Genomic DNA, 24,030 nt, shown 5'->3' with positions numbered 1-24,030 from the left:
TGCTGATAAACACGTTTTGACTATTTCAGCACACTGGGGTTAAGGGCTGACTCAGGGGGCTCTTCTGAGCCAGGCAGTTACACTGCGATTCTAAGGGCTGAGAAAACGCGCTTATTTCGGGCTGAAAAACACGTTTTGAAAACTGTCTTGTTCCTGCCCTATAACTTACATGGGGGTGACCAAAGTTGCCTAAACGTGTTTATTTCTGCTGATAAACACGTTTTGACAATTTCAGCACACTGGGGTTAAGGGCCGACTCAGTGGGCACTTTTCAACCAAGCAGGTACACTGCGATTCTAAGGGCTGAGAAAACGCGTTTATTTCGGGCTTAAAAACACGTTTTGAAAACTGTGCTGTTCCTGCCCTATAACTTACATGGGGGTGACCAAAGTTGCCAAAACGTGTTTATTTCTGCTGATAAACACGTTTTGACAATTTCAGCACACTGGGGTTAAGGGCCGACTCAGTGGGCACTTTTCAATCAAGCAGGTACACTGCGATTCTAAGGGCTGAGAAAACGCGTTTATTTCGGGCTGAAAAACACGTTTTGAAAACTGTGCTGTTCCTGCCCTATAACTTACATGGGGGTGACCAAAGTTGCCTAAACGTCTTTATTTCTGCTGAAAAACACGTTTTGACAATTTCAGCACACTGGGGTTAAGGGCCGACTCAGTGGGCACTTTTCAACCAAGCAGGTACACTGCGATTCTAAGGGCTGAGAAAACGCGCATATTTCGGGCTGAAAAACACGTTTTGAAAACTGTGCTTTTCCTGCCCTATAACGTACATGGGGGTGACCAAAGTTGCCAAAACGTGTTTATTTCTGCTGATAAACACGTTTTGACAATTTCAGCACACTGGGGTTAAGGGCCGACTCAGTGGGCACTTTTCAACCAAGCAGGTACACTGCGATTCTAAGGGCTGAGAAAACGCGTTTATTTCGGGCTGAAAAACACGTTTTGAAAACTGTGCTGTTCCTGCCCTATAACTTACATGGGGGTGACCAAAGTTGCCTAAACGTGTTTATTTCTGCTGATAAACACGTTTTGACAATTTCAGCACACTGGGGTTAAGGGCCGACTCAGTGGGCACTTTTCAACCAAGCAGGTACACTGCGATTCTAAGGGCTGAGAAAACGCGCTTAATTCGGGCTGAAAAACACGTTTTGAAAACTGTCTTGTTCCTGCCCTATAACTTACATGGGGGTGACCAAAGTTGCCAAAACGTGTTTATTTCTGCTGATAAACACGTTTTGACAATTTCAGCACACTGGGGTTAAGGGCTGACTCAGGGGGCTCTTCTGAGCCAGGCAGTTACACTGCGATTCTAAGGGCTGAGAAAACGCGCATATTTCGGGCTGAAAAACACGTTTTGAAAACTGTGCTGTTCCTGCCCTATAACTTACATGGGGGTGACCAAAGTTGCCTAAACGTGTTTATTTCTGCTGATAAACACGTTTTGACAATTTCAGCACACTGGGGTTAAGGGCTGACTCAGGGGGCTCTTCTGAGCCAGGCAGTTACACTGCGATTCTAAGGGCTGAGAAAACGCGCTTATTTCGGGCTGAAAAACACGTTTTGAAAACTGTCTTGTTCCTGCCCTATAACTTACATGGGGGTGACCAAAGTTGCCAAAACGTGTTTATTTCTGCTGATAAACACGTTTTGACAATTTCAGCACACTGGGGTTAAGGGCCGACTCAGTGGGCACTTTTCAACCAAGCAGGTACACTGCGATTCTAAGGGCTGAGAAAACGCGTTTATTTCGGGCTGAAAAACACGTTTTGAAAACTGTGCTGTTCCTGCCCTATAACTTACATGGGGGTGACCAAAGTTGCCAAAACGTGTTTATTTCTGCTGATAAACACGTTTTGACAATTTCAGCACACTGGGGTTAAGGGCCGACTCAGTGGGCACTTTTCAATCAAGCAGGTACACTGCGATTCTAAGGGCTGAGAAAACGCGTTTATTTCGGGCTGAAAAACACGTTTTGAAAACTGTGCTGTTCCTGCCCTATAACTTACATGGGGGTGACCAAAGTTGCCAAAACGTGTTTATTTCTGCTGATAAACACGTTTTGACAATTTCAGCACACTGGGGTTAAGGGCCGACTCAGTGGGCACTTTTCAACCAAGCAGGTACACTGCGATTCTAAGGGCTGAGAAAACGCGTTTATATCGGGCTGAAAAACACGTTTTGAAAACTGTGCTGTTCCTGCCCTATAACTTACATGGGGGTGACCAAAGTTGCCAAAACGTGTTTATTTCTGCTGATAAACACGTTTTGACAATTTCAGCACACTGGGGTTAAGGGCCGACTCAGTGGGCACTTTTCAACCAAGCAGGTACACTGCGATTCTAAGGGCTGAGAAAACGCGTTTATTTCGGGCTGAAAAACACGTTTTGAAAACTGTGCTGTTCCTGCCCTATAACTTACATGGGGGTGACCAAAGTTGCCAAAACGTGTTTATTTCTGCTGATAAACACGTTTTGACAATTTCAGCACACTGGGGTTAAGGGCCGACTCAGTGGGCACTTTTCAACCAAGCAGGTACACTGCGATTCTAAGGGCTGAGAAAACGCGTTTATTTCGGGCTGAAAAACACGTTTTGAAAACTGTGCTGTTCCTGCCCTATAACTTACATGGGGGTGACCAAAGTTGCCAAAACGTGTTTATTTCTGCTGATAAACACGTTTTGACAATTTCAGCACACTGGGGTTAAGGGCTGACTCAGGGGGCTCTTCTGAGCCAGGCAGTTACACTGCGATTCTAAGGGCTGAGAAAACGCGCTTATTTCGGGCTGAAAAACACGTTTTGAAAACTGTCTTGTTCCTGCCCTATAACTTACATGGGGGTGACCAAAGTTGCCTAAACGTGTTTATTTCTGCTGATAAACACGTTTTGACAATTTCAGCACACTGGGGTTAAGGGCCGACTCAGTGGGCACTTTTCAACCAAGCAGGTACACTGCGATTCTAAGGGCTGAGAAAACGCGTTTATTTCGGGCTGAAAAACACGTTTTGAAAACTGTGCTGTTCCTGCCCTATAACTTACATGGGGGTGACCAAAGTTGCCAAAACGTGTTTATTTCTGCTGATAAACACGTTTTGACAATTTCAGCACACTGGGGTTAAGGGCCGACTCAGTGGGCACTTTTCAATCAAGCAGGTACACTGCGATTCTAAGGGCTGAGAAAACGCGTTTATTTCGGGCTGAAAAACACGTTTTGAAAACTGTGCTGTTCCTGCCCTATAACTTACATGGGGGTGACCAAAGTTGCCAAAACGTGTTTATTTCTGCTGATAAACACGTTTTGACAATTTCAGCACACTGGGGTTAAGGGCTGACTCAGGGGGCTCTTCTGAGCCAGGCAGTTACACTGCGATTCTAAGGGCTGAGAAAACGCGCTTATTTCGGGCTGAAAAACACGTTTTGAAAACTGTCTTGTTCCTGCCCTATAACTTACATGGGGGTGACCAAAGTTGCCTAAACGTGTTTATTTCTGCTGATAAACACGTTTTGACAATTTCAGCACACTGGGGTTAAGGGCCGACTCAGTGGGCACTTTTCAACCAAGCAGGTACACTGCGATTCTAAGGGCTGAGAAAACGCGTTTATTTCGGGCTGAAAAACACGTTTTGAAAACTGTGCTGTTCCTGCCCTATAACTTACATGGGGGTGACCAAAGTTGCCAAAACGTGTTTATTTCTGCTGATAAACACGTTTTGACAATTTCAGCACACTGGGGTTAAGGGCCGACTCAGTGGGCACTTTTCAATCAAGCAGGTACACTGCGATTCTAAGGGCTGAGAAAACGCGTTTATTTCGGGCTGAAAAACACGTTTTGAAAACTGTGCTGTTCCTGCCCTATAACTTACATGGGGGTGACCAAAGTTGCCTAAACGTCTTTATTTCTGCTGATAAACACGTTTTGACAATTTCAGCACACTGGGGTTAAGGGCTGACTCAGGGGGCTCTTCTGAGCCAGGCAGTTACACTGCGATTCTAAGGGCTGAGAAAACGCGCTTATTTCGGGCTGAAAAACACGTTTTGAAAACTGTCTTGTTCCTGACCTATAACTTACATGGGGGTGACCAAAGTTGCCTAAACGTGTTTATTTCTGCTGATAAACACGTTTTGACAATTTCAGCACACTGGGGTTAAGGGCCGACTCAGTGGGCACTTTTCAACCAAGCAGGTACACTGCGATTCTAAGGGCTGAGAAAACGCGTTTATTTCGGGCTGAAAAACACGTTTTGAAAACTGTGCTGTTCCTGCCCTATAACTTACATGGGGGTGACCAAAGTTGCCTAAACGTCTTTATTTCTGCTGATAAACACGTTTTGACAATTTCAGCACACTGGGGTTAAGGGCCGACTCAGTGGGCACTTTTCAATCAAGCAGGTACACTGCGATTCTAAGGGCTGAGAAAACGCGTTTATTTCGGGCTGAAAAACACGTTTTGAAAACTGTGCTGTTCCTGCCCTATAACTTACATGGGGGTGACCAAAGTTGCCAAAACGTGTTTATTTCTGCTGATAAACACGTTTTGACAATTTCAGCACACTGGGGTTAAGGGCCGACTCAGTGGGCACTTTTCAACCAAGCAGGTACACTGCGATTCTAAGGGCTGAGAAAACGCGTTTATTTCGGGCTGAAAAACACGTTTTGAAAACTGTGCTGTTCCTGCCCTATAACTTACATGGGGGTGACCAAAGTTGCCAAAACGTGTTTATTTCTGCTGATAAACAAGTTTTGACAATTTCAGCACACTGGGGTTAAGGGCTGACTCAGGGGGCTCTTCTGAGCCAGGCAGTTACACTGCGATTCTAAGGGCTGAGAAAACGCGCTTATTTCGGGCTGAAAAACACGTTTTGAAAACTGTGCTGTTCCTGCCCTATAACTTACATGGGGGTGACCAAAGTTGCCTAAACGTCTTTATTTCTGCTGAAAAACACGTTTTGACAATTTCAGCACACTGGGGTTAAGGGCTGACTCAGGGGGCTCTTCTGAGCCAGGCAGTTACACTGCGATTCTAAGGGCTGAGAAAACGAGCATATTTCGGGCTGAAAAACACGTTTTGAAAACTGTGCTGTTCCTGCCCTATAACTTACATGGGGGTGACCAAAGTTGCCTAAACGTCTTTATTTCTGCTGAAAAACACGTTTTGACAATTTCAGCACACTGGGGTTAAGGGCCGACTCAGTGGGCACTTTTCAACCAAGCAGGTACACTGCGATTCTAAGGGCTGAGAAAACGCGTTTATTTCGGGCTGAAAAACACGTTTTGAAAACTGTGCTGTTCCTGCCCTATAACTTACATGGGGGTGACCAAAGTTGCCAAAACGTGTTTATTTCTGCTGATAAACACGTTTTGACAATTTCAGCACACTGGGGTTAAGGGCCGACTCAGTGGGCACTTTTCAACCAAGCAGGTACACTGCGATTCTAAGGGCTGAGAAAACGCGTTTATTTCGGGCTGAAAAACACGTTTTGAAAACTGTGCTGTTCCTGCCCTATAACTTACATGGGGGTGACCAAAGTTGCCAAAACGTGTTTATTTCTGCTGATAAACACGTTTTGACAATTTCAGCACACTGGGGTTAAGGGCTGACTCAGGGGGCTCTTCTGAGCCAGGCAGTTACACTGCGATTCTAAGGGCTGAGAAAACGCGCTTATTTCGGGCTGAAAAACACGTTTTGAAAACTGTCTTGTTCCTGCCCTATAACTTACATGGGGGTGACCAAAGTTGCCAAAACGTGTTTATTTCTGCTGATAAACACGTTTTGACAATTTCAGCACACTGGGGTTAAGGGCCGACTCAGTGGGCACTTTTCAACCAAGCAGGTACACTGCGATTCTAAGGGCTGAGAAAACGCGTTTATTTCGGGCTGAAAAACACGTTTTGAAAACTGTGCTGTTCCTGCCCTATAACTTACATGGGGGTGACCAAAGTTGCCTAAACGTGTTTATTTCTGCTGATAAACACGTTTTGACAATTTCAGCACACTGGGGTTAAGGGCCGACTCAGTGGGCACTTTTCAACCAAGCAGGTACACTGCGATTCTAAGGGCTGAGAAAACGCGTTTATTTCGGGCTGAAAAACACGTTTTGAAAACTGTGCTGTTCCTGCCCTATAACTTACATGGGGGTGACCAAAGTTGCCTAAACGTCTTTATTTCTGCTGAAAAACACGTTTTGACAATTTCAGCACACTGGGGTTAAGGGCTGACTCAGGGGGCTCTTCTGAGCCTGGCAGTTACACTGCGATTCTAAGGGCTGAGAAAACGCGCATATTTCGGGCTGAAAAACACGTTTTGAAAACTGTGCTGTTCCTGCCCTATAACGTACATGGGGGTGACCAAAGTTGCCAAAACGTGTTTATTTCTGCTGATAAACACGTTTTGACAATTTCAGCACACTGGGGTTAAGGGCCGACTCAGTGGGCACTTTTCAACCAAGCAGGTACACTGCGATTCTAAGGGCTGAGAAAACGCGTTTATTTCGGGCTGAAAAACACGTTTTGAAAACTGTGCTGTTCCTGCCCTATAACTTACATGGGGGTGACCAAAGTTGCCTAAACGTGTTTATTTCTGCTGATAAACACGTTTTGACAATTTCAGCACACTGGGGTTAAGGGCCGACTCAGTGGGCACTTTTCAACCAAGCAGGTACACTGCGATTCTAAGGGCTGAGAAAACGCGTTTATTTCGGGCTGAAAAACACGTTTTGAAAACTGTGCTGTTCCTGCCCTATAACTTACATGGGGGTGACCAAAGTTGCCAAAACGTGTTTATTTCTGCTGATAAACACGTTTTGACAATTTCAGCACACTGGGGTTAAGGGCTGACTCAGGGGGCTCTTCTGAGCCAGGCAGTTACACTGCGATTCTAAGGGCTGAGAAAACGCGTTTATTTCGGGCTGAAAAACACGTTTTGAAAACTGTGCTGTTCCTACCCTATAACTTACATGGGGGTGACCAAAGTTGCCAAAACGTGTTTATTTCTGCTGATAAACACGTTTTGACAATTTCAGCACACTGGGGTTAAGGGCTGACTCAGGGGGCTCTTCTGAGCCAGGCAGTTACACTGCGATTCTAAGGGCTGAGAAAACGCGCTTATTTCGGGCTGAAAAACACGTTTTGAAAACTGTCTTGTTCCTGCCCTATAACTTACATGGGGGTGACCAAAGTTGCCTAAACGTGTTTATTTCTGCTGATAAACACGTTTTGACAATTTCAGCACACTGGGGTTAAGGGCCGACTCAGTGGGCACTTTTCAACCAAGCAGGTACACTGCGATTCTAAGGGCTGAGAAAACGCGTTTATTTCGGGCTGAAAAACACGTTTTGAAAACTGTGCTGTTCCTGCCCTATAACTTACATGGGGGTAACCAAAGTTGCCAAAACGTGTTTATTTCTGCTGATAAACACGTTTTGACAATTTCAGCACACTGGGGTTAAGGGCCGACTCAGTGGGCACTTTTCAACAAAGCAGGTACACTGCGATTCTAAGGCTGAGAAAACGCGTTTATTTCGGGCTGAAAAACACGTTTTGAAAACTGTGCTGTTCCTGCCCTATAACTTACATGGGGGTGACCAAAGTTGCCAAAACGTGTTTATTCCTGCTGATAAACACGTTTTGACTATTTCAGCACACTGGGGTTAAGGGCTGACTCAGGGGGCTCTTCTGAGCCAGGCAGTTACACTGCGATTCTAAGGGCTGAGAAAACGCGCTTATTTCGGGCTGAAAAACACGTTTTGAAAACTGTCTTGTTCCTGCCCTATAACTTACATGGGGGTGACCAAAGTTGCCTAAACGTGTTTATTTCTGCTGATAAACACGTTTTGACAATTTCAGCACACTGGGGTTAAGGGCCGACTCAGTGGGCACTTTTCAACCAAGCAGGTACACTGCGATTCTAAGGGCTGAGAAAACGCGTTTATTTCGGGCTGAAAAACACGTTTTGAAAACTGTGCTGTTCCTGCCCTATAACTTACATGGGGGTGACCAAAGTTGCCAAAACGTGTTTATTTCTGCTGATAAACACGTTTTGACAATTTCAGCACACTGGGGTTAAGGGCCGACTCAGTGGGCACTTTTCAATCAAGCAGGTACACTGCGATTCTAAGGGCTGAGAAAACGCGTTTATTTCGGGCTGAAAAACACGTTTTGAAAACTGTGCTGTTCCTGCCCTATAACTTACATGGGGGTGACCAAAGTTGCCTAAACGTCTTTATTTCTGCTGAAAAACACGTTTTGACAATTTCAGCACACTGGGGTTAAGGGCCGACTCAGTGGGCACTTTTCAACCAAGCAGGTACACTGCGATTCTAAGGGCTGAGAAAACGCGTTTATTTCGGGCTGAAAAACACGTTTTGAAAACTGTGCTGTTCCTGCCCTATAACTTACATGGGGGTGACCAAAGTTGCCAAAACGTGTTTATTTCTGCTGATAAACACGTTTTGACAATTTCAGCACACTGGGGTTAAGGGCCGACTCAGTGGGCACTTTTCAACCAAGCAGGTACACTGCGATTCTAAGGGCTGAGAAAACGCGTTTATTTCGGGCTGAAAAACACGTTTTGAAAACTGTGCTGTTCCTGCCCTATAACTTACATGGGGGTGACCAAAGTTGCCTAAACGTCTTTATTTCTGCTGAAAAACACGTTTTGACAATTTCAGCACACTGGGGTTAAGGGCTGACTCAGGGGGCTCTTCTGAGCCAGGCAGTTACACTGCGATTCTAAGGGCTGAGAAAACGCGCATATTTCGGGCTGAAAAACACGTTTTGAAAACTGTGCTGTTCCTGCCCTATAACTTACATGGGGGTGACCAAAGTTGCCAAAACGTGTTTATTTCTGCTGATAAACACGTTTTGACAATTTCAGCACACTGGGGTTAAGGGCCGACTCAGTGGGCACTTTTCAACCAAGCAGGTACACTGCGATTCTAAGGGCTGAGAAAACGCGTTTATTTCGGGCTGAAAAACACGTTTTGAAAACTGTGCTGTTCCTGCCCTATAACTTACATGGGGGTGACCAAAGTTGCCAAAACGTGTTTATTTCTGCTGATAAACACGTTTTGACAATTTCAGCACACTGGGGTTAAGGGCCGACTCAGTGGGCACTTTTCAACCAAGCAGGTACACTGCGATTCTAAGGGCTGAGAAAACGCGTTTATTTCGGGCTGAAAAACACGTTTTGAAAACTGTGCTGTTCCTGCCCTATAACTTACATGGGGGTGACCAAAGTTGCCAAAACGTGTTTATTTCTGCTGATAAACACGTTTTGACAATTTCAGCACACTGGGGTTAAGGGCTGACTCAGGGGGCTCTTCTGAGCCAGGCAGTTACACTGCGATTCTAAGGGCTGAGAAAACGCGCTTATTTCGGGCTGAAAAACACGTTTTGAAAACTGTCTTGTTCCTGCCCTATAACTTACATGGGGGTGACCAAAGTTGCCAAAACGTGTTTATTTCTGCTGATAAACACGTTTTGACAATTTCAGCACACTGGGGTTAAGGGCCGACTCAGTGGGCACTTTTCAACCAAGCAGGTACACTGCGATTCTAAGGGCTGAGAAAACGCGTTTATTTCGGGCTGAAAAACACGTTTTGAAAACTGTGCTGTTCCTGCCCTATAACTTACATGGGGGTAACCAAAGTTGCCTAAACGTGTTTATTTCTGCTGATAAACACGTTTTGACAATTTCAGCACACTGGGGTTAAGGGCCGACTCAGTGGGCACTTTTCAACCAAGCAGGTACACTGCGATTCTAAGGGCTGAGAAAACGCGTTTATTTCGGGCTGAAAAACACGTTTTGAAAACTGTGCTGTTCCTGCCCTATAACTTACATGGGGGTGACCAAAGTTGCCTAAACGTCTTTATTTCTGCTGAAAAACACGTTTTGACAATTTCAGCACACTGGGGTTAAGGGCTGACTCAGGGGGCTCTTCTGAGCCAGGCAGTTACACTGCGATTCTAAGGGCTGAGAAAACGCGCATATTTCGGGCTGAAAAACACGTTTTGAAAACTGTGCTGTTCCTGCCCTATAACTTACATGGGGGTGACCAAAGTTGCCAAAACGTGTTTATTTCTGCTGATAAACACGTTTTGACAATTTCAGCACACTGGGGTTAAGGGCCGACTCAGTGGGCACTTTTCAACCAAGCAGGTACACTGCGATTCTAAGGGCTGAGAAAACGCGTTTATTTCGGGCTGAAAAACACGTTTTGAAAACTGTGCTGTTCCTGCCCTATAACTTACATGGGGGTGACCAAAGTTGCCAAAACGTGTTTATTTCTGCTGATAAACACGTTTTGACAATTTCAGCACACTGGGGTTAAGGGCCGACTCAGTGGGCACTTTTCAACCAAGCAGGTACACTGCGATTCTAAGGGCTGAGAAAACGCGTTTATTTCGGGCTGAAAAACACGTTTTGAAAACTGTGCTGTTCCTGCCCTATAACTTACATGGGGGTGACCAAAGTTGCCTAAACGTCTTTATTTCTGCTGATAAACACGTTTTGACAATTTCAGCACACTGGGGTTAAGGGCTGACTCAGGGGGCTCTTCTGAGCCAGGCAGTTACACTGCGATTCTAAGGGCTGAGAAAACGCGCTTATTTCGGGCTGAAAAACTCGTTTTGAAAACTGTCTTGTTCCTGCCCTATAACTTACATGGGGGTGACCAAAGTTGCCTAAACGTGTTTATTTCTGCTGATAAACACGTTTTGACAATTTCAGCACACTGGGGTTAAGGGCCGACTCAGTGGGCACTTTTCAACCAAGCAGGTACACTGCGATTCTAAGGGCTGAGAAAACGCGTTTATTTCGGGCTGAAAAACACGTTTTGAAAACTGTGCTGTTCCTGCCCTATAACTTACATGGGGGTGACCAAAGTTACCTAAACGTCTTTATTTCTGCTGATAAACACGTTTTGACAATTTCAGCACACTGGGGTTAAGGGCTGACTCAGGGGGCTTTTCTGAGCCAGGCAGTTACACTGCGATTCTAAGGGCTGAGAAAACGCGCTTATTTCGGGCTGAAAAACACGTTTTGAAAACTGTCTTGTTCCTGCCCTATAACTTACATGGGGGTGACCAAAGTTGCCTAAACGTGTTTATTTCTGCTGATAAACACGTTTTGACAATTTCAGCACACTGGGGTTAAGGGCCGACTCAGTGGGCACTTTTCAACCAAGCAGGTACACTGCGATTCTAAGGGCTGAGAAAACGCGTTTATTTCGGGCTGAAAAACACGTTTTGAAAACTGTGCTGTTCCTGCCCTATAACTTACATGGGGGTGACCAAAGTTGCCTAAACGTGTTTATTTCTGCTGATAAACACGTTTTGACAATTTCAGCACACTGGGGTTAAGGGCCGACTCAGTGGGCACTTTTCAACCAAGCAGGTACACTGCGATTCTAAGGGCTGAGAAAACGCGTTTATTTCGGGCTGAAAAACACGTTTTGAAAACTGTGCTGTTCCTGCCCTATAACTTACATGGGGGTGACCAAAGTTGCCTAAACGTCTTTATTTCTGCTGAAAAACACGTTTTGACAATTTCAGCACACTGGGGTTAAGGGCTGACTCAGGGGGCTCTTCTGAGCCTGGCAGTTACACTGCGATTCTAAGGGCTGAGAAAACGCGCATATTTCGGGCTGAAAAACACGTTTTGAAAACTGTGCTGTTCCTGCCCTATAACGTACATGGGGGTGACCAAAGTTGCCAAAACGTGTTTATTTCTGCTGATAAACACGTTTTGACAATTTCAGCACACTGGGGTTAAGGGCCGACTCAGTGGGCACTTTTCAACCAAGCAGGTACACTGCGATTCTAAGGGCTGAGAAAACGCGCTTAATTCGGGCTGAAAAACACGTTTTGAAAACTGTCTTGTTCCTGCCCTATAACTTACATGGGGGTGACCAAAGTTGCCTAAACGTGTTTATTTCTGCTGATAAACACGTTTTGACAATTTCAGCACACTGGGGTTAAGGGCCGACTCAGGGGGCTCTTCTGAGCCAGGCAGTTACACTGCGATTCTAAGGGCTGAGAAAACGCGTTTATTTCGGGCTGAAAAACACGTTTTGAAAACTGTGCTGTTCCTACCCTATAACTTACATGGGGGTGACCAAAGTTGCCAAAACGTGTTTATTTCTGCTGATAAACACGTTTTGACAATTTCAGCACACTGGGGTTAAGGGCTGACTCAGGGGGCTCTTCTGAGCCAGGCAGTTACACTGCGATTCTAAGGGCTGAGAAAACGCGCTTATTTCGGGCTGAAAAACACGTTTTGAAAACTGTCTTGTTCCTGCCCTATAACTTACATGGGGGTGACCAAAGTTGCCTAAACGTGTTTATTTCTGCTGATAAACACGTTTTGACAATTTCAGCACACTGGGGTTAAGGGCCGACTCAGTGGGCACTTTTCAACCAAGCAGGTACACTGCGATTCTAAGGGCTGAGAAAACGCGTTTATTTCGGGCTGAAAAACACGTTTTGAAAACTGTGCTGTTCCTGCCCTATAACTTACATGGGGGTAACCAAAGTTGCCAAAACGTGTTTATTTCTGCTGATAAACACGTTTTGACAATTTCAGCACACTGGGGTTAAGGGCCGACTCAGTGGGCACTTTTCAACAAAGCAGGTACACTGCGATTCTAAGGGCTGAGAAAACGCGTTTATTTCGGGCTGAAAAACACGTTTTGAAAACTGTGCTGTTCCTGCCCTATAACTTACATGGGGGTGACCAAAGTTGCCAAAACGTGTTTATTCCTGCTGATAAACACGTTTTGACTATTTCAGCACACTGGGGTTAAGGGCTGACTCAGGGGGCTCTTCTGAGCCAGGCAGTTACACTGCGATTCTAAGGGCTGAGAAAACGCGCTTATTTCGGGCTGAAAAACACGTTTTGAAAACTGTCTTGTTCCTGCCCTATAACTTACATGGGGGTGACCAAAGTTGCCTAAACGTGTTTATTTCTGCTGATAAACACGTTTTGACAATTTCAGCACACTGGGGTTAAGGGCCGACTCAGTGGGCACTTTTCAACCAAGCAGGTACACTGCGATTCTAAGGGCTGAGAAAACGCGTTTATTTCGGGCTGAAAAACACGTTTTGAAAACTGTGCTGTTCCTGCCCTATAACTTACATGGGGGTGACCAAAGTTGCCAAAACGTGTTTATTTCTGCTGATAAACACGTTTTGACAATTTCAGCACACTGGGGTTAAGGGCCGACTCAGTGGGCACTTTTCAACAAAGCAGGTACACTGCGATTCTAAGGGCTGAGAAAACGCGTTTATTTCGGGCTGAAAAACACGTTTTGAAAACTGTGCTGTTCCTGCCCTATAACTTACATGGGGGTGACCAAAGTTGCCTAAACGTCTTTATTTCTGCTGAAAAACACGTTTTGACAATTTCAGCACACTGGGGTTAAGGGCCGACTCAGTGGGCACTTTTCAACCAAGCAGGTACACTGCGATTCTAAGGGCTGAGAAAACGCGTTTATTTCGGGCTGAAAAACACGTTTTGAAAACTGTGCTGTTCCTGCCCTATAACTTACATGGGGGTGACCAAAGTTGCCAAAACGTGTTTATTTCTGCTGATAAACACGTTTTGACAATTTCAGCACACTGGGGTTAAGGGCCGACTCAGTGGGCACTTTTCAACCAAGCAGGTACACTGCGATTCTAAGGGCTGAGAAAACGCGTTTATTTCGGGCTGAAAAACACGTTTTGAAAACTGTGCTGTTCCTGCCCTATAACTTACATGGGGGTGACCAAAGTTGCCTAAACGTCTTTATTTCTGCTGAAAAACACGTTTTGACAATTTCAGCACACTGGGGTTAAGGGCTGACTCAGGGGGCTCTTCTGAGCCAGGCAGTTACACTGCGATTCTAAGGGCTGAGAAAACGCGCATATTTCGGGCTGAAAAACACGTTTTGAAAACTGTGCTGTTCCTGCCCTATAACTTACATGGGGGTGACCAAAGTTGCCAAAACGTGTTTATTTCTGCTGATAAACACGTTTTGACAATTTCAGCACACTGGGGTTAAGGGCCGACTCAGTGGGCACTTTTCAACCAAGCAGGTACACTGCGATTCTAAGGGCTGAGAAAACGCGTTTATTTCGGGCTGAAAAACACGTTTTGAAAACTGTGCTGTTCCTGCCCTATAACTTACATGGGGGTGACCAAAGTTGCCAAAACGTGTTTATTTCTGCTGATAAACACGTTTTGACAATTTCAGCACACTGGGGTTAAGGGCCGACTCAGTGGGCACTTTTCAACCAAGCAGGTACACTGCGATTCTAAGGGCTGAGAAAACGCGTTTATTTCGGGCTGAAAAACACGTTTTGAAAACTGTGCTGTTCCTGCCCTATAACTTACATGGGGGTGACCAAAGTTGCCTAAACGTCTTTATTTCTGCTGAAAAACACGTTTTGACAATTTCAGCACACTGGGGTTAAGGGCTGACTCAGGGGGCTCTTCTGAGCCAGGCAGTTACACTGCGATTCTAAGGGCTGAGAAAACGCGCATATTTCGGGCTGAAAAACACGTTTTGAAAACTGTGCTGTTCCTGCCCTATAACTTACATGGGGGTGACCAAAGTTGCCAAAACGTGTTTATTTCTGCTGATAAACACGTTTTGACAATTTCAGCACACTGGGGTTAAGGGCCGACTCAGTGGGCACTTTTCAACCAAGCAGGTACACTGCGATTCTAAGGGCTGAGAAAACGCGTTTATTTCGGGCTGAAAAACACGTTTTGAAAACTGTGCTGTTCCTGCCCTATAACTTACATGGGGGTGACCAAAGTTGCCAAAACGTGTTTATTTCTGCTGATAAACACGTTTTGACAATTTCAGCACACTGGGGTTAAGGGCCGACTCAGTGGGCACTTTTCAACCAAGCAGGTACACTGCGATTCTAAGGGCTGAGAAAACGCGTTTATTTCGGGCTGAAAAACACGTTTTGAAAACTGTGCTGTTCCTGCCCTATAACTTACATGGGGGTGACCAAAGTTGCCTAAACGTCTTTATTTCTGCTGATAAACACGTTTTGACAATTTCAGCACACTGGGGTTAAGGGCTGACTCAGGGGGCTCTTCTGAGCCAGGCAGTTACACTGCGATTCTAAGGGCTGAGAAAACGCGCTTATTTCGGGCTGAAAAACACGTTTTGAAAACTGTCTTGTTCCTGCCCTATAACTTACATGGGGGTGACCAAAGTTGCCTAAACGTGTTTATTTCTGCTGATAAACACGTTTTGACAATTTCAGCACACTGGGGTTAAGGGCCGACTCAGTGGGCACTTTTCAACCAAGCAGGTACACTGCGATTCTAAGGGCTGAGAAAACGCGTTTATTTCGGGCTGAAAAACACGTTTTGAAAACTGTGCTGTTCCTGCCCTATAACTTACATGGGGGTGACCAAAGTTGCCTAAACGTCTTTATTTCTGCTGATAAACACGTTTTGACAATTTCAGCACACTGGGGTTAAGGGCTGACTCAGGGGGCTTTTCTGAGCCAGGCAGTTACACTGCGATTCTAAGGGCTGAGAAAACGCGCTTATTTCGGGCTGAAAAACACGTTTTGAAAACTGTCTTGTTCCTGCCCTATAACTTACATGGGGGTGACCAAAGTTGCCTAAACGTGTTTATTTCTGCTGATAAACACGTTTTGACAATTTCAGCACACTGGGGTTAAGGGCCGACTCAGTGGGCACTTTTCAACCAAGCAGGTACACTGCGATTCTAAGGGCTGAGAAAACGCGTTTATTTCGGGCTTAAAAACACGTTTTGAAAACTGTGCTGTTCCTGCCCTATAACTTACATGGGGGTGACCAAAGTTGCCAAAACGTGTTTATTTCTGCTGATAAACACGTTTTGACAATTTCAGCACACTGGGGTTAAAGGCTGACTCAGGGGGCTCTTCTGAGCCAGGCAGTTACACTGCGATTCTAAGGGCTGAGAAAACGCGCTTATTTCGGCCTGAAAAACACGTTTTGAAAACTGTCTTGTTCCTGCCCTATAACTTACATGGGGGTGACCAAAGTTGCCTAAACGTGTTTATTTCTGCTGATAAACACGTTTTGACAATTTCAGCACACTGGGGTTAAGGGCCGACTCAGTGGGCACTTTTCAACCAAGCAGGTACACTGCGATTCTAAGGGCTGAGAAAACGCGTTTATTTCGGGCTGAAAAACACGTTTTGAAAACTGTGCTGTTCCTGCCCTATAACTTACATGGGGGTGACCAAAGTTGCCTAAACGTCTTTATTTCTGCTGATAAACACGTTTTGACAATTTCAGCACACTGGGGTTAAGGGCTGACTCAGGGGGCTCTTCTGAGCCAGGCAGTTACACTGCGATTCTAAGGGCTGAGAAAACGCGCTTATTTCGGGCTGAAAAACACGTTTTGAAAACTGTCTTGTTCCTGCCCTATAACTTACATGGGGGTGACCAAAGTTGCCTAAACGTGTTTATTTCTGCTGATAAACACGTTTTGTCAATTTCAGCACACTGGGGTTCAGGGCCGACTCAGTGGGCACTTTTCAACCAAGCAGGTACACTGCGATTCTAAGGGCTGAGAAAACGCGTTAATTTCGGGCTGAAAACACGTTTTGAAAACTGTGCTGTTCCTGCCCTATAACTTACATGGGGGTGACCAAAGTTGCCAAAACGTGTTTATTTCTGCTGATAAACACGTTTTGACAATTTCAGCACACTGGGGTTAAGGGCCGACTCAGTGGGCACTTTTCAATCAAGCAGGTACACTGCGATTCTAAGGGCTGAGAAAACGCGTTTATTTCGGGCTGAAAAACACGTTTTGAAAACTGTGCTGTTCCTGCCCTATAACTTACATGGGGGTGACCAAAGTTGCCAAAACGTGTTTATTTCTGCTGATAAACACGTTTTGACAATTTCAGCACACTGGGGTTAAGGGCCGACTCAGTGGGCACTTTTCAATCAAGCAGGTACACTGCGATTCTAAGGGCTGAGAAAACGCGTTTATTTCGGGCTGAAAAACACGTTTTGAAAACTGTGCTGTTCCTGCCCTATAACTTACATGGGGGTGACCAAAGTTGCCTAAACGTCTTTATTTCTGCTGAAAAACACGTTTTGACAATTTCAGCACACTGGGGTTAAGGGCCGACTCAGTGGGCACTTTTCAACCAAGCAGGTACACTGCGATTCTAAGGGCTGAGAAAACGCGTTTATTTCGGGCTGAAAAACACGTTTTGAAAACTGTGCTGTTCCTGCCCTATAACTTACATGGGGATGACCAAAGTTGCCAAAACGTGTTTATTTCTGCTGATAAACACGTTTTGACAATTTCAGCACACTGGGGTTAAGGGCCGACTCAGTGGGCACTTTTCAACCAAGCAGGTACACTGCGATTCTAAGGGCTGAGAAAACGCGTTTATTTCGGGCTGAAAAACACGTTTTGAAAACTGTGCTGTTCCTGCCCTATAACTTACATGGGGGTGACCAAAGTTGCCAAAACGTGTTAATTTCTGCTGATAAACACGTTTTGACAATTTCAGCACACTGGGGTTAAGGGCCGACTCAGGGGGCTCTTCTGAGCTAGGCAGTTACACTGCGATTCTAAGGGCTGAGAAAACGCGCTTATTTCGGGCTGAAAAACACGTTTTGAAAACTGTCTTGTTCCTGCCCTATAACTTACATGGGGGTGACCAAAGTTGCCTAAACGTGTTTATTTCTGCTGATAAACACGTTTTGTCAATTTCAGCACACTGGGGTTCAGGGCCGACTCAGTGGGCACTTTTCAACCAAGCAGGTACACTGCGATTCTAAGGGCTGAGAAAACGCGTTAATTTCGGCTGAAAAACACGTTTTGAAAACTGTGCTGTTCCTGCCCTATAACTTACATGGGGGTGACCAAAGTTGCCAAAACGTGTTTATTTCTGCTGATAAACACGTTTTGACAATTTCAGCACACTGGGGTTAAGGGCCGACTCAGTGGGCACTTTTCAATCAAGCAGGTACACTGCGATTCTAAGGGCTGAGAAAACGCGTTTATTTCGGGCTGAAAAACACGTTTTGAAAACTGTGCTGTTCCTGCCCTATAACTTACATGGGGGTGACCAAAGTTGCCTAAACGTCTTTATTTCTGCTGAAAAACACGTTTTGACAATTTCAGCACACTGGGGTTAAGGGCTGACTCAGGGGGCTCTTCTGAGCCAGGCAGTTACACTGCGATTCTAAGGGCTGAGAAAACGCGCATATTTCGGGCTGAAAAACACGTTTTGAAAACTGTGCTGTTCCTGCCCTATAACTTACATGGGGGTGACCAAAGTTGCCAAAACGTGTTTATTTCTGCTGATAAACACGTTTTGACAATTTCAGCACACTGGGGTTAAGGGCCGACTCAGTGGGCACTTTTCTACCAAGCAGGTACACTGCGATTCTAAGGGCTGAGAAAACGCGTTTATTTCGGGCTGAAAAACACGTTTTGAAAACTGTGCTGTTCCTGCCCTATAACTTACATGGGGGTGACCAAAGTTGCCAAAACGTGTTTATTTCTGCTGATAAACACGTTTTGACAATTTCAGCACACTGGGGTTAAGGGCCGACTCAGTGGGCACTTTTCAACCAAGCAGGTACACTGCGATTCTAAGGGCTGAGAAAACGCGTTTATTTCGGGCTGAAAAACACGTTTTGAAAACTGTGCTGTTCCTGCCCTATAACTTACATGGGGGTGACCAAAGTTGCCTAAACGTCTTTATTTCTGCTGATAAACACGTTTTGACAATTTCAGCACACTGGGGTTAAGGGCTGACTCAGGGGGCTCTTCTGAGCCAGGCAGTTACACTGCGATTCTAAGGGCTGAGAAAACGCGCTTATTTCGGGCTGAAAAACACGTTTTGAAAACTGTCTTGTTCCTGCCCTATAACTTACATGGGGGTGACCAAAGTTGCCTAAACGTGTTTATTTCTGCTGATAAACACGTTTTGACAATTTCAGCACACTGGGGTTAAGGGCCGACTCAGTGGGCACTTTTCAACCAAGCAGGTACACTGCGATTCTAAGGGCTGAGAAAACGCGTTTATTTCGGGCTGAAAAACACGTTTTGAAAACTGTGCTGTTCCTGCCCTATAACTTACATGGGGGTGACCAAAGTTGCCTAAACGTCTTTATTTCTGCTGATAAACACGTTTTGACAATTTCAGCACACTGGGGTTAAGGGCTGACTCAGGGGGCTTTTCTGAGCCAGGCAGTTACACTGCGATTCTAAGGGCTGAGAAAACGCGCTTATTTCGGACTGAAAAACACGTTTTGAAAACTGTCTTGTTCCTGCCCTATAACTTACATGGGGGTGACCAAAGTTGCCTAAACGTGTTTATTTCTGCTGATAAACACGTTTTGACAATTTCAGCACACTGGGGTTAAGGGCCGACTCAGTGGGCACTTTTCAACCAAGCAGGTACACTGCGATTCTAAGGGCTGAGAAAACGCGTTTATTTCGGGCTTAAAAACACGTTTTGAAAACTGTGCTGTTCCTGCCCTATAACTTACATGGGGGTGACCAAAGTTGCCAAAACGTGTTTATTTCTGCTGATAAACACGTTTTGACAATTTCAGCACACTGGGGTTAAAGGCTGACTCAGGGGGCTCTTCTGAGCCAGGCAGTTACACTGCGATTCTAAGGGCTGAGAAAACGCGCTTATTTCGGCCTGAAAAACACGTTTTGAAAACTGTCTTGTTCCTGCCCTATAACTTACATGGGGGTGACCAAAGTTGCCTAAACGTGTTTATTTCTGCTGATAAACACGTTTTGACAATTTCAGCACACTGGGGTTAAGGGCCGACTCAGTGGGCACTTTTCAACCAAGCAGGTACACTGCGATTCTAAGGGCTGAGAAAACGCGTTTATTTCGGGCTGAAAAACACGTTTTGAAAACTGTGCTGTTCCTGCCCTATAACTTACATGGGGGTGACCAAAGTTGCCTAAACGTCTTTATTTCTGCTGATAAACACGTTTTGACAATTTCAGCACACTGGGGTTAAGGGCTGACTCAGGGGGCTCTTCTGAGCCAGGCAGTTACACTGCGATTCTAAGGGCTGAGAAAACGCGCTTATTTCGGGCTGAAAAACACGTTTTGAAAACTGTCTTGTTCCTGCCCTATAACTTACATGGGGGTGACCAAAGTTGCCTAAACGTGTTTATTTCTGCTGATAAACACGTTTTGTCAATTTCAGCACACTGGGGTTCAGGGCCGACTCAGTGGGCACTTTTCAACCAAGCAGGTACACTGCGATTCTAAGGGCTGAGAAAACGCGTTTATTTCGGGCTGAAAAACACGTTTTGAAAACTGTGCTGTTCCTGCCCTATAACTTACATGGGGGTGACCAAAGTTGCCTAAACGTCTTTATTTCTGCTGATAAACACGTTTTGACAATTTCAGCACACTGGGGTTAAGGGCTGACTCAGGGGGCTCTTCTGAGCCAGGCAGGTACACTGCGATTCTAAGGGCTGAGAAAACGCGCTTATTTCGGGCTGAAAAACACGTTTTGAAAACTGTCTTGTTCCTGCCCTATAACTTACATGGGGGTGACCAAAGTTGCCTAAACGTGTTTATTTCTGCTGATAAACACGTTTTGTCAATTTCAGCACACTGGGGTTCAGGGCCGACTCAGTGGGCACTTTTCAACCAAGCAGGTACACTGCGATTCTAAGGGCTGAGAAAACGCGTTAATTTCGGCTGAAAAACACGTTTTGAAAACTGTGCTGTTCCTGCCCTATAACTTACATGGGGGTGACCAAAGTTGCCAAAACGTGTTTATTTCTGCTGATAAACACGTTTTGACAATTTCAGCACACTGGGGTTAAGGGCCGACTCAGTGGGCACTTTTCAATCAAGCAGGTACACTGCGATTCTAAGGGCTGAGAAAACGCGTTTATTTCGGGCTGAAAAACACGTTTTGAAAACTGTGCTGTTCCTGCCCTATAACTTACATGGGGGTGACCAAAGTTGCCTAAACGTCTTTATTTCTGCTGAAAAACACGTTTTGACAATTTCAGCACACTGGGGTTAAGGGCTGACTCAGGGGGCTCTTCTGAGCCAGGCAGTTACACTGCGATTCTAAGGGCTGAGAAAACGCGCATATTTCGGGCTGAAAAACACGTTTTGAAAACTGTGCTGTTCCTGCCCTATAACTTACATGGGGGTGACCAAAGTTGCCAAAACGTGTTTATTTCTGCTGATAAACACGTTTTGACAATTTCAGCACACTGGGGTTAAGGGCCGACTCAGTGGGCACTTTTCTACCAAGCAGGTACACTGCGATTCTAAGGGCTGAGAAAACGCGTTTATTTCGGGCTGAAAAACACGTTTTGAAAACTGTGCTGTTCCTGCCCTATAACTTACATGGGGGTGACCAAAGTTGCCAAAACGTGTTTATTTCTGCTGATAAACACGTTTTGACAATTTCAGCACACTGGGGTTAAGGGCCGACTCAGTGGGCACTTTTCAACCAAGCAGGTACACTGCGATTCTAAGGGCTGAGAAAACGCGTTTATTTCGGGCTGAAAAACACGTTTTGAAAACTGTGCTGTTCCTGCCCTATAACTTACATGGGGGTGACCAAAGTTGCCTAAACGTCTTTATTTCTGCTGATAAACACGTTTTGACAATTTCAGCACACTGGGGTTAAGGGCTGACTCAGGGGGCTCTTCTGAGCCAGGCAGTTACACTGCGATTCTAAGGGCTGAGAAAACGCGCTTATTTCGGGCTGAAAAACACGTTTTGAAAACTGTCTTGTTCCTGCCCTATAACTTACATGGGGGTGACCAAAGTTGCCTAAACGTGTTTATTTCTGCTGATAAACACGTTTTGACAATTTCAGCACACTGGGGTTAAGGGCCGACTCAGTGGGCACTTTTCAACCAAGCAGGTACACTGCGATTCTAAGGGCTGAGAAAACGCGTTTATTTCGGGCTGAAAAACACGTTTTGAAAACTGTGCTGTTCCTGCCCTATAACTTACATGGGGGTGACCAAAGTTGCCTAAACGTCTTTATTTCTGCTGATAAACACGTTTTGACAATTTCAGCACACTGGGGTTAAGGGCTGACTCAGGGGGCTTTTCTGAGCCAGGCAGTTACACTGCGATTCTAAGGGCTGAGAAAACGCGCTTATTTCGGACTGAAAAACACGTTTTGAAAACTGTCTTGTTCCTGCCCTATAACTTACATGGGGGTGACCAAAGTTGCCTAAACGTGTTTATTTCTGCTGATAAACACGTTTTGACAATTTCAGCACACTGGGGTTAAGGGCCGACTCAGTGGGCACTTTTCAACCAAGCAGGTACACTGCGATTCTAAGGGCTGAGAAAACGCGTTTATTTCGGGCTTAAAAACACGTTTTGAAAACTGTGCTGTTCCTGCCCTATAACTTACATGGGGGTGACCAAAGTTGCCAAAACGTGTTTATTTCTGCTGATAAACACGTTTTGACAATTTCAGCACACTGGGGTTAAAGGCTGACTCAGGGGGCTCTTCTGAGCCAGGCAGTTACACTGCGATTCTAAGGGCTGAGAAAACGCGCTTATTTCGGCCTGAAAAACACGTTTTGAAAACTGTCTTGTTCCTGCCCTATAACTTACATGGGGGTGACCAAAGTTGCCTAAACGTGTTTATTTCTGCTGATAAACACGTTTTGTCAATTTCAGCACACTGGGGTTCAGGGCCGACTCAGTGGGCACTTTTCAACCAAGCAGGTACACTGCGATTCTAAGGGCTGAGAAAACGCGTTAATTTCGGCTGAAAAACACGTTTTGAAAACTGTGCTGTTCCTGCCCTATAACTTACATGGGGGTGACCAAAGTTGCCAAAACGTGTTTATTTCTGCTGATAAACACGTTTTGACAATTTCAGCACACTGGGGTTAAGGGCCGACTCAGTGGGCACTTTTCAATCAAGCAGGTACACTGCGATTCTAAGGGCTGAGAAAACGCGTTTATTTCGGGCTGAAAAACACGTTTTGAAAACTGTGCTGTTCCTGCCCTATAACTTACATGGGGGTGACCAAAGTTGCCTAAACGTCTTTATTTCTGCTGAAAAACACGTTTTGACAATTTCAGCACACTGGGGTTAAGGGCTGACTCAGGGGGCTCTTCTGAGCCAGGCAGTTACACTGCGATTCTAAGGGCTGAGAAAACGCGCATATTTCGGGCTGAAAAACACGTTTTGAAAACTGTGCTGTTCCTGCCCTATAACTTACATGGGGGTGACCAAAGTTGCCAAAACGTGTTTATTTCTGCTGATAAACACGTTTTGACAATTTCAGCACACTGGGGTTAAGGGCCGACTCAGTGGGCACTTTTCTACCAAGCAGGTACACTGCGATTCTAAGGGCTGAGAAAACGCGTTTATTTCGGGCTGAAAAACACGTTTTGAAAACTGTGCTGTTCCTGCCCTATAACTTACATGGGGGTGACCAAAGTTGCCAAAACGTGTTTATTTCTGCTGATAAACACGTTTTGACAATTTCAGCACACTGGGGTTAAGGGCCGACTCAGTGGGCACTTTTCAACCAAGCAGGTACACTGCGATTCTAAGGGCTGAGAAAACGCGTTTATTTCGGGCTGAAAAACACGTTTTGAAAACTGTGCTGTTCCTGCCCTATAACTTACATGGGGGTGACCAAAGTTGCCTAAACGTCTTTATTTCTGCTGATAAACACGTTTTGACAATTTCAGCACACTGGGGTTAAGGGCTGACTCAGGGGGCTCTTCTGAGCCAGGCAGTTACACTGCGATTCTAAGGGCTGAGAAAACGCGCTTATTTCGGGCTGAAAAACACGTTTTGAAAACTGTCTTGTTCCTGCCCTATAACTTACATGGGGGTGACCAAAGTTGCCTAAACGTGTTTATTTCTGCTGATAAACACGTTTTGACAATTTCAGCACACTGGGGTTAAGGGCCGACTCAGTGGGCACTTTTCAACCAAGCAGGTACACTGCGATTCTAAGGGCTGAGAAAACGCGTTTATTTCGGGCTGAAAAACACGTTTTGA

Source organism: Atractosteus spatula, chromosome 10 (assembly GCF_055471065.1).
Source record: "Atractosteus spatula isolate fAtrSpa1 chromosome 10, fAtrSpa1.hap1, whole genome shotgun sequence".
Taxonomy (NCBI): Eukaryota; Metazoa; Chordata; class Actinopteri; order Semionotiformes; family Lepisosteidae; genus Atractosteus; species Atractosteus spatula.
This window is presented reverse-complemented; position numbering follows the sequence as displayed.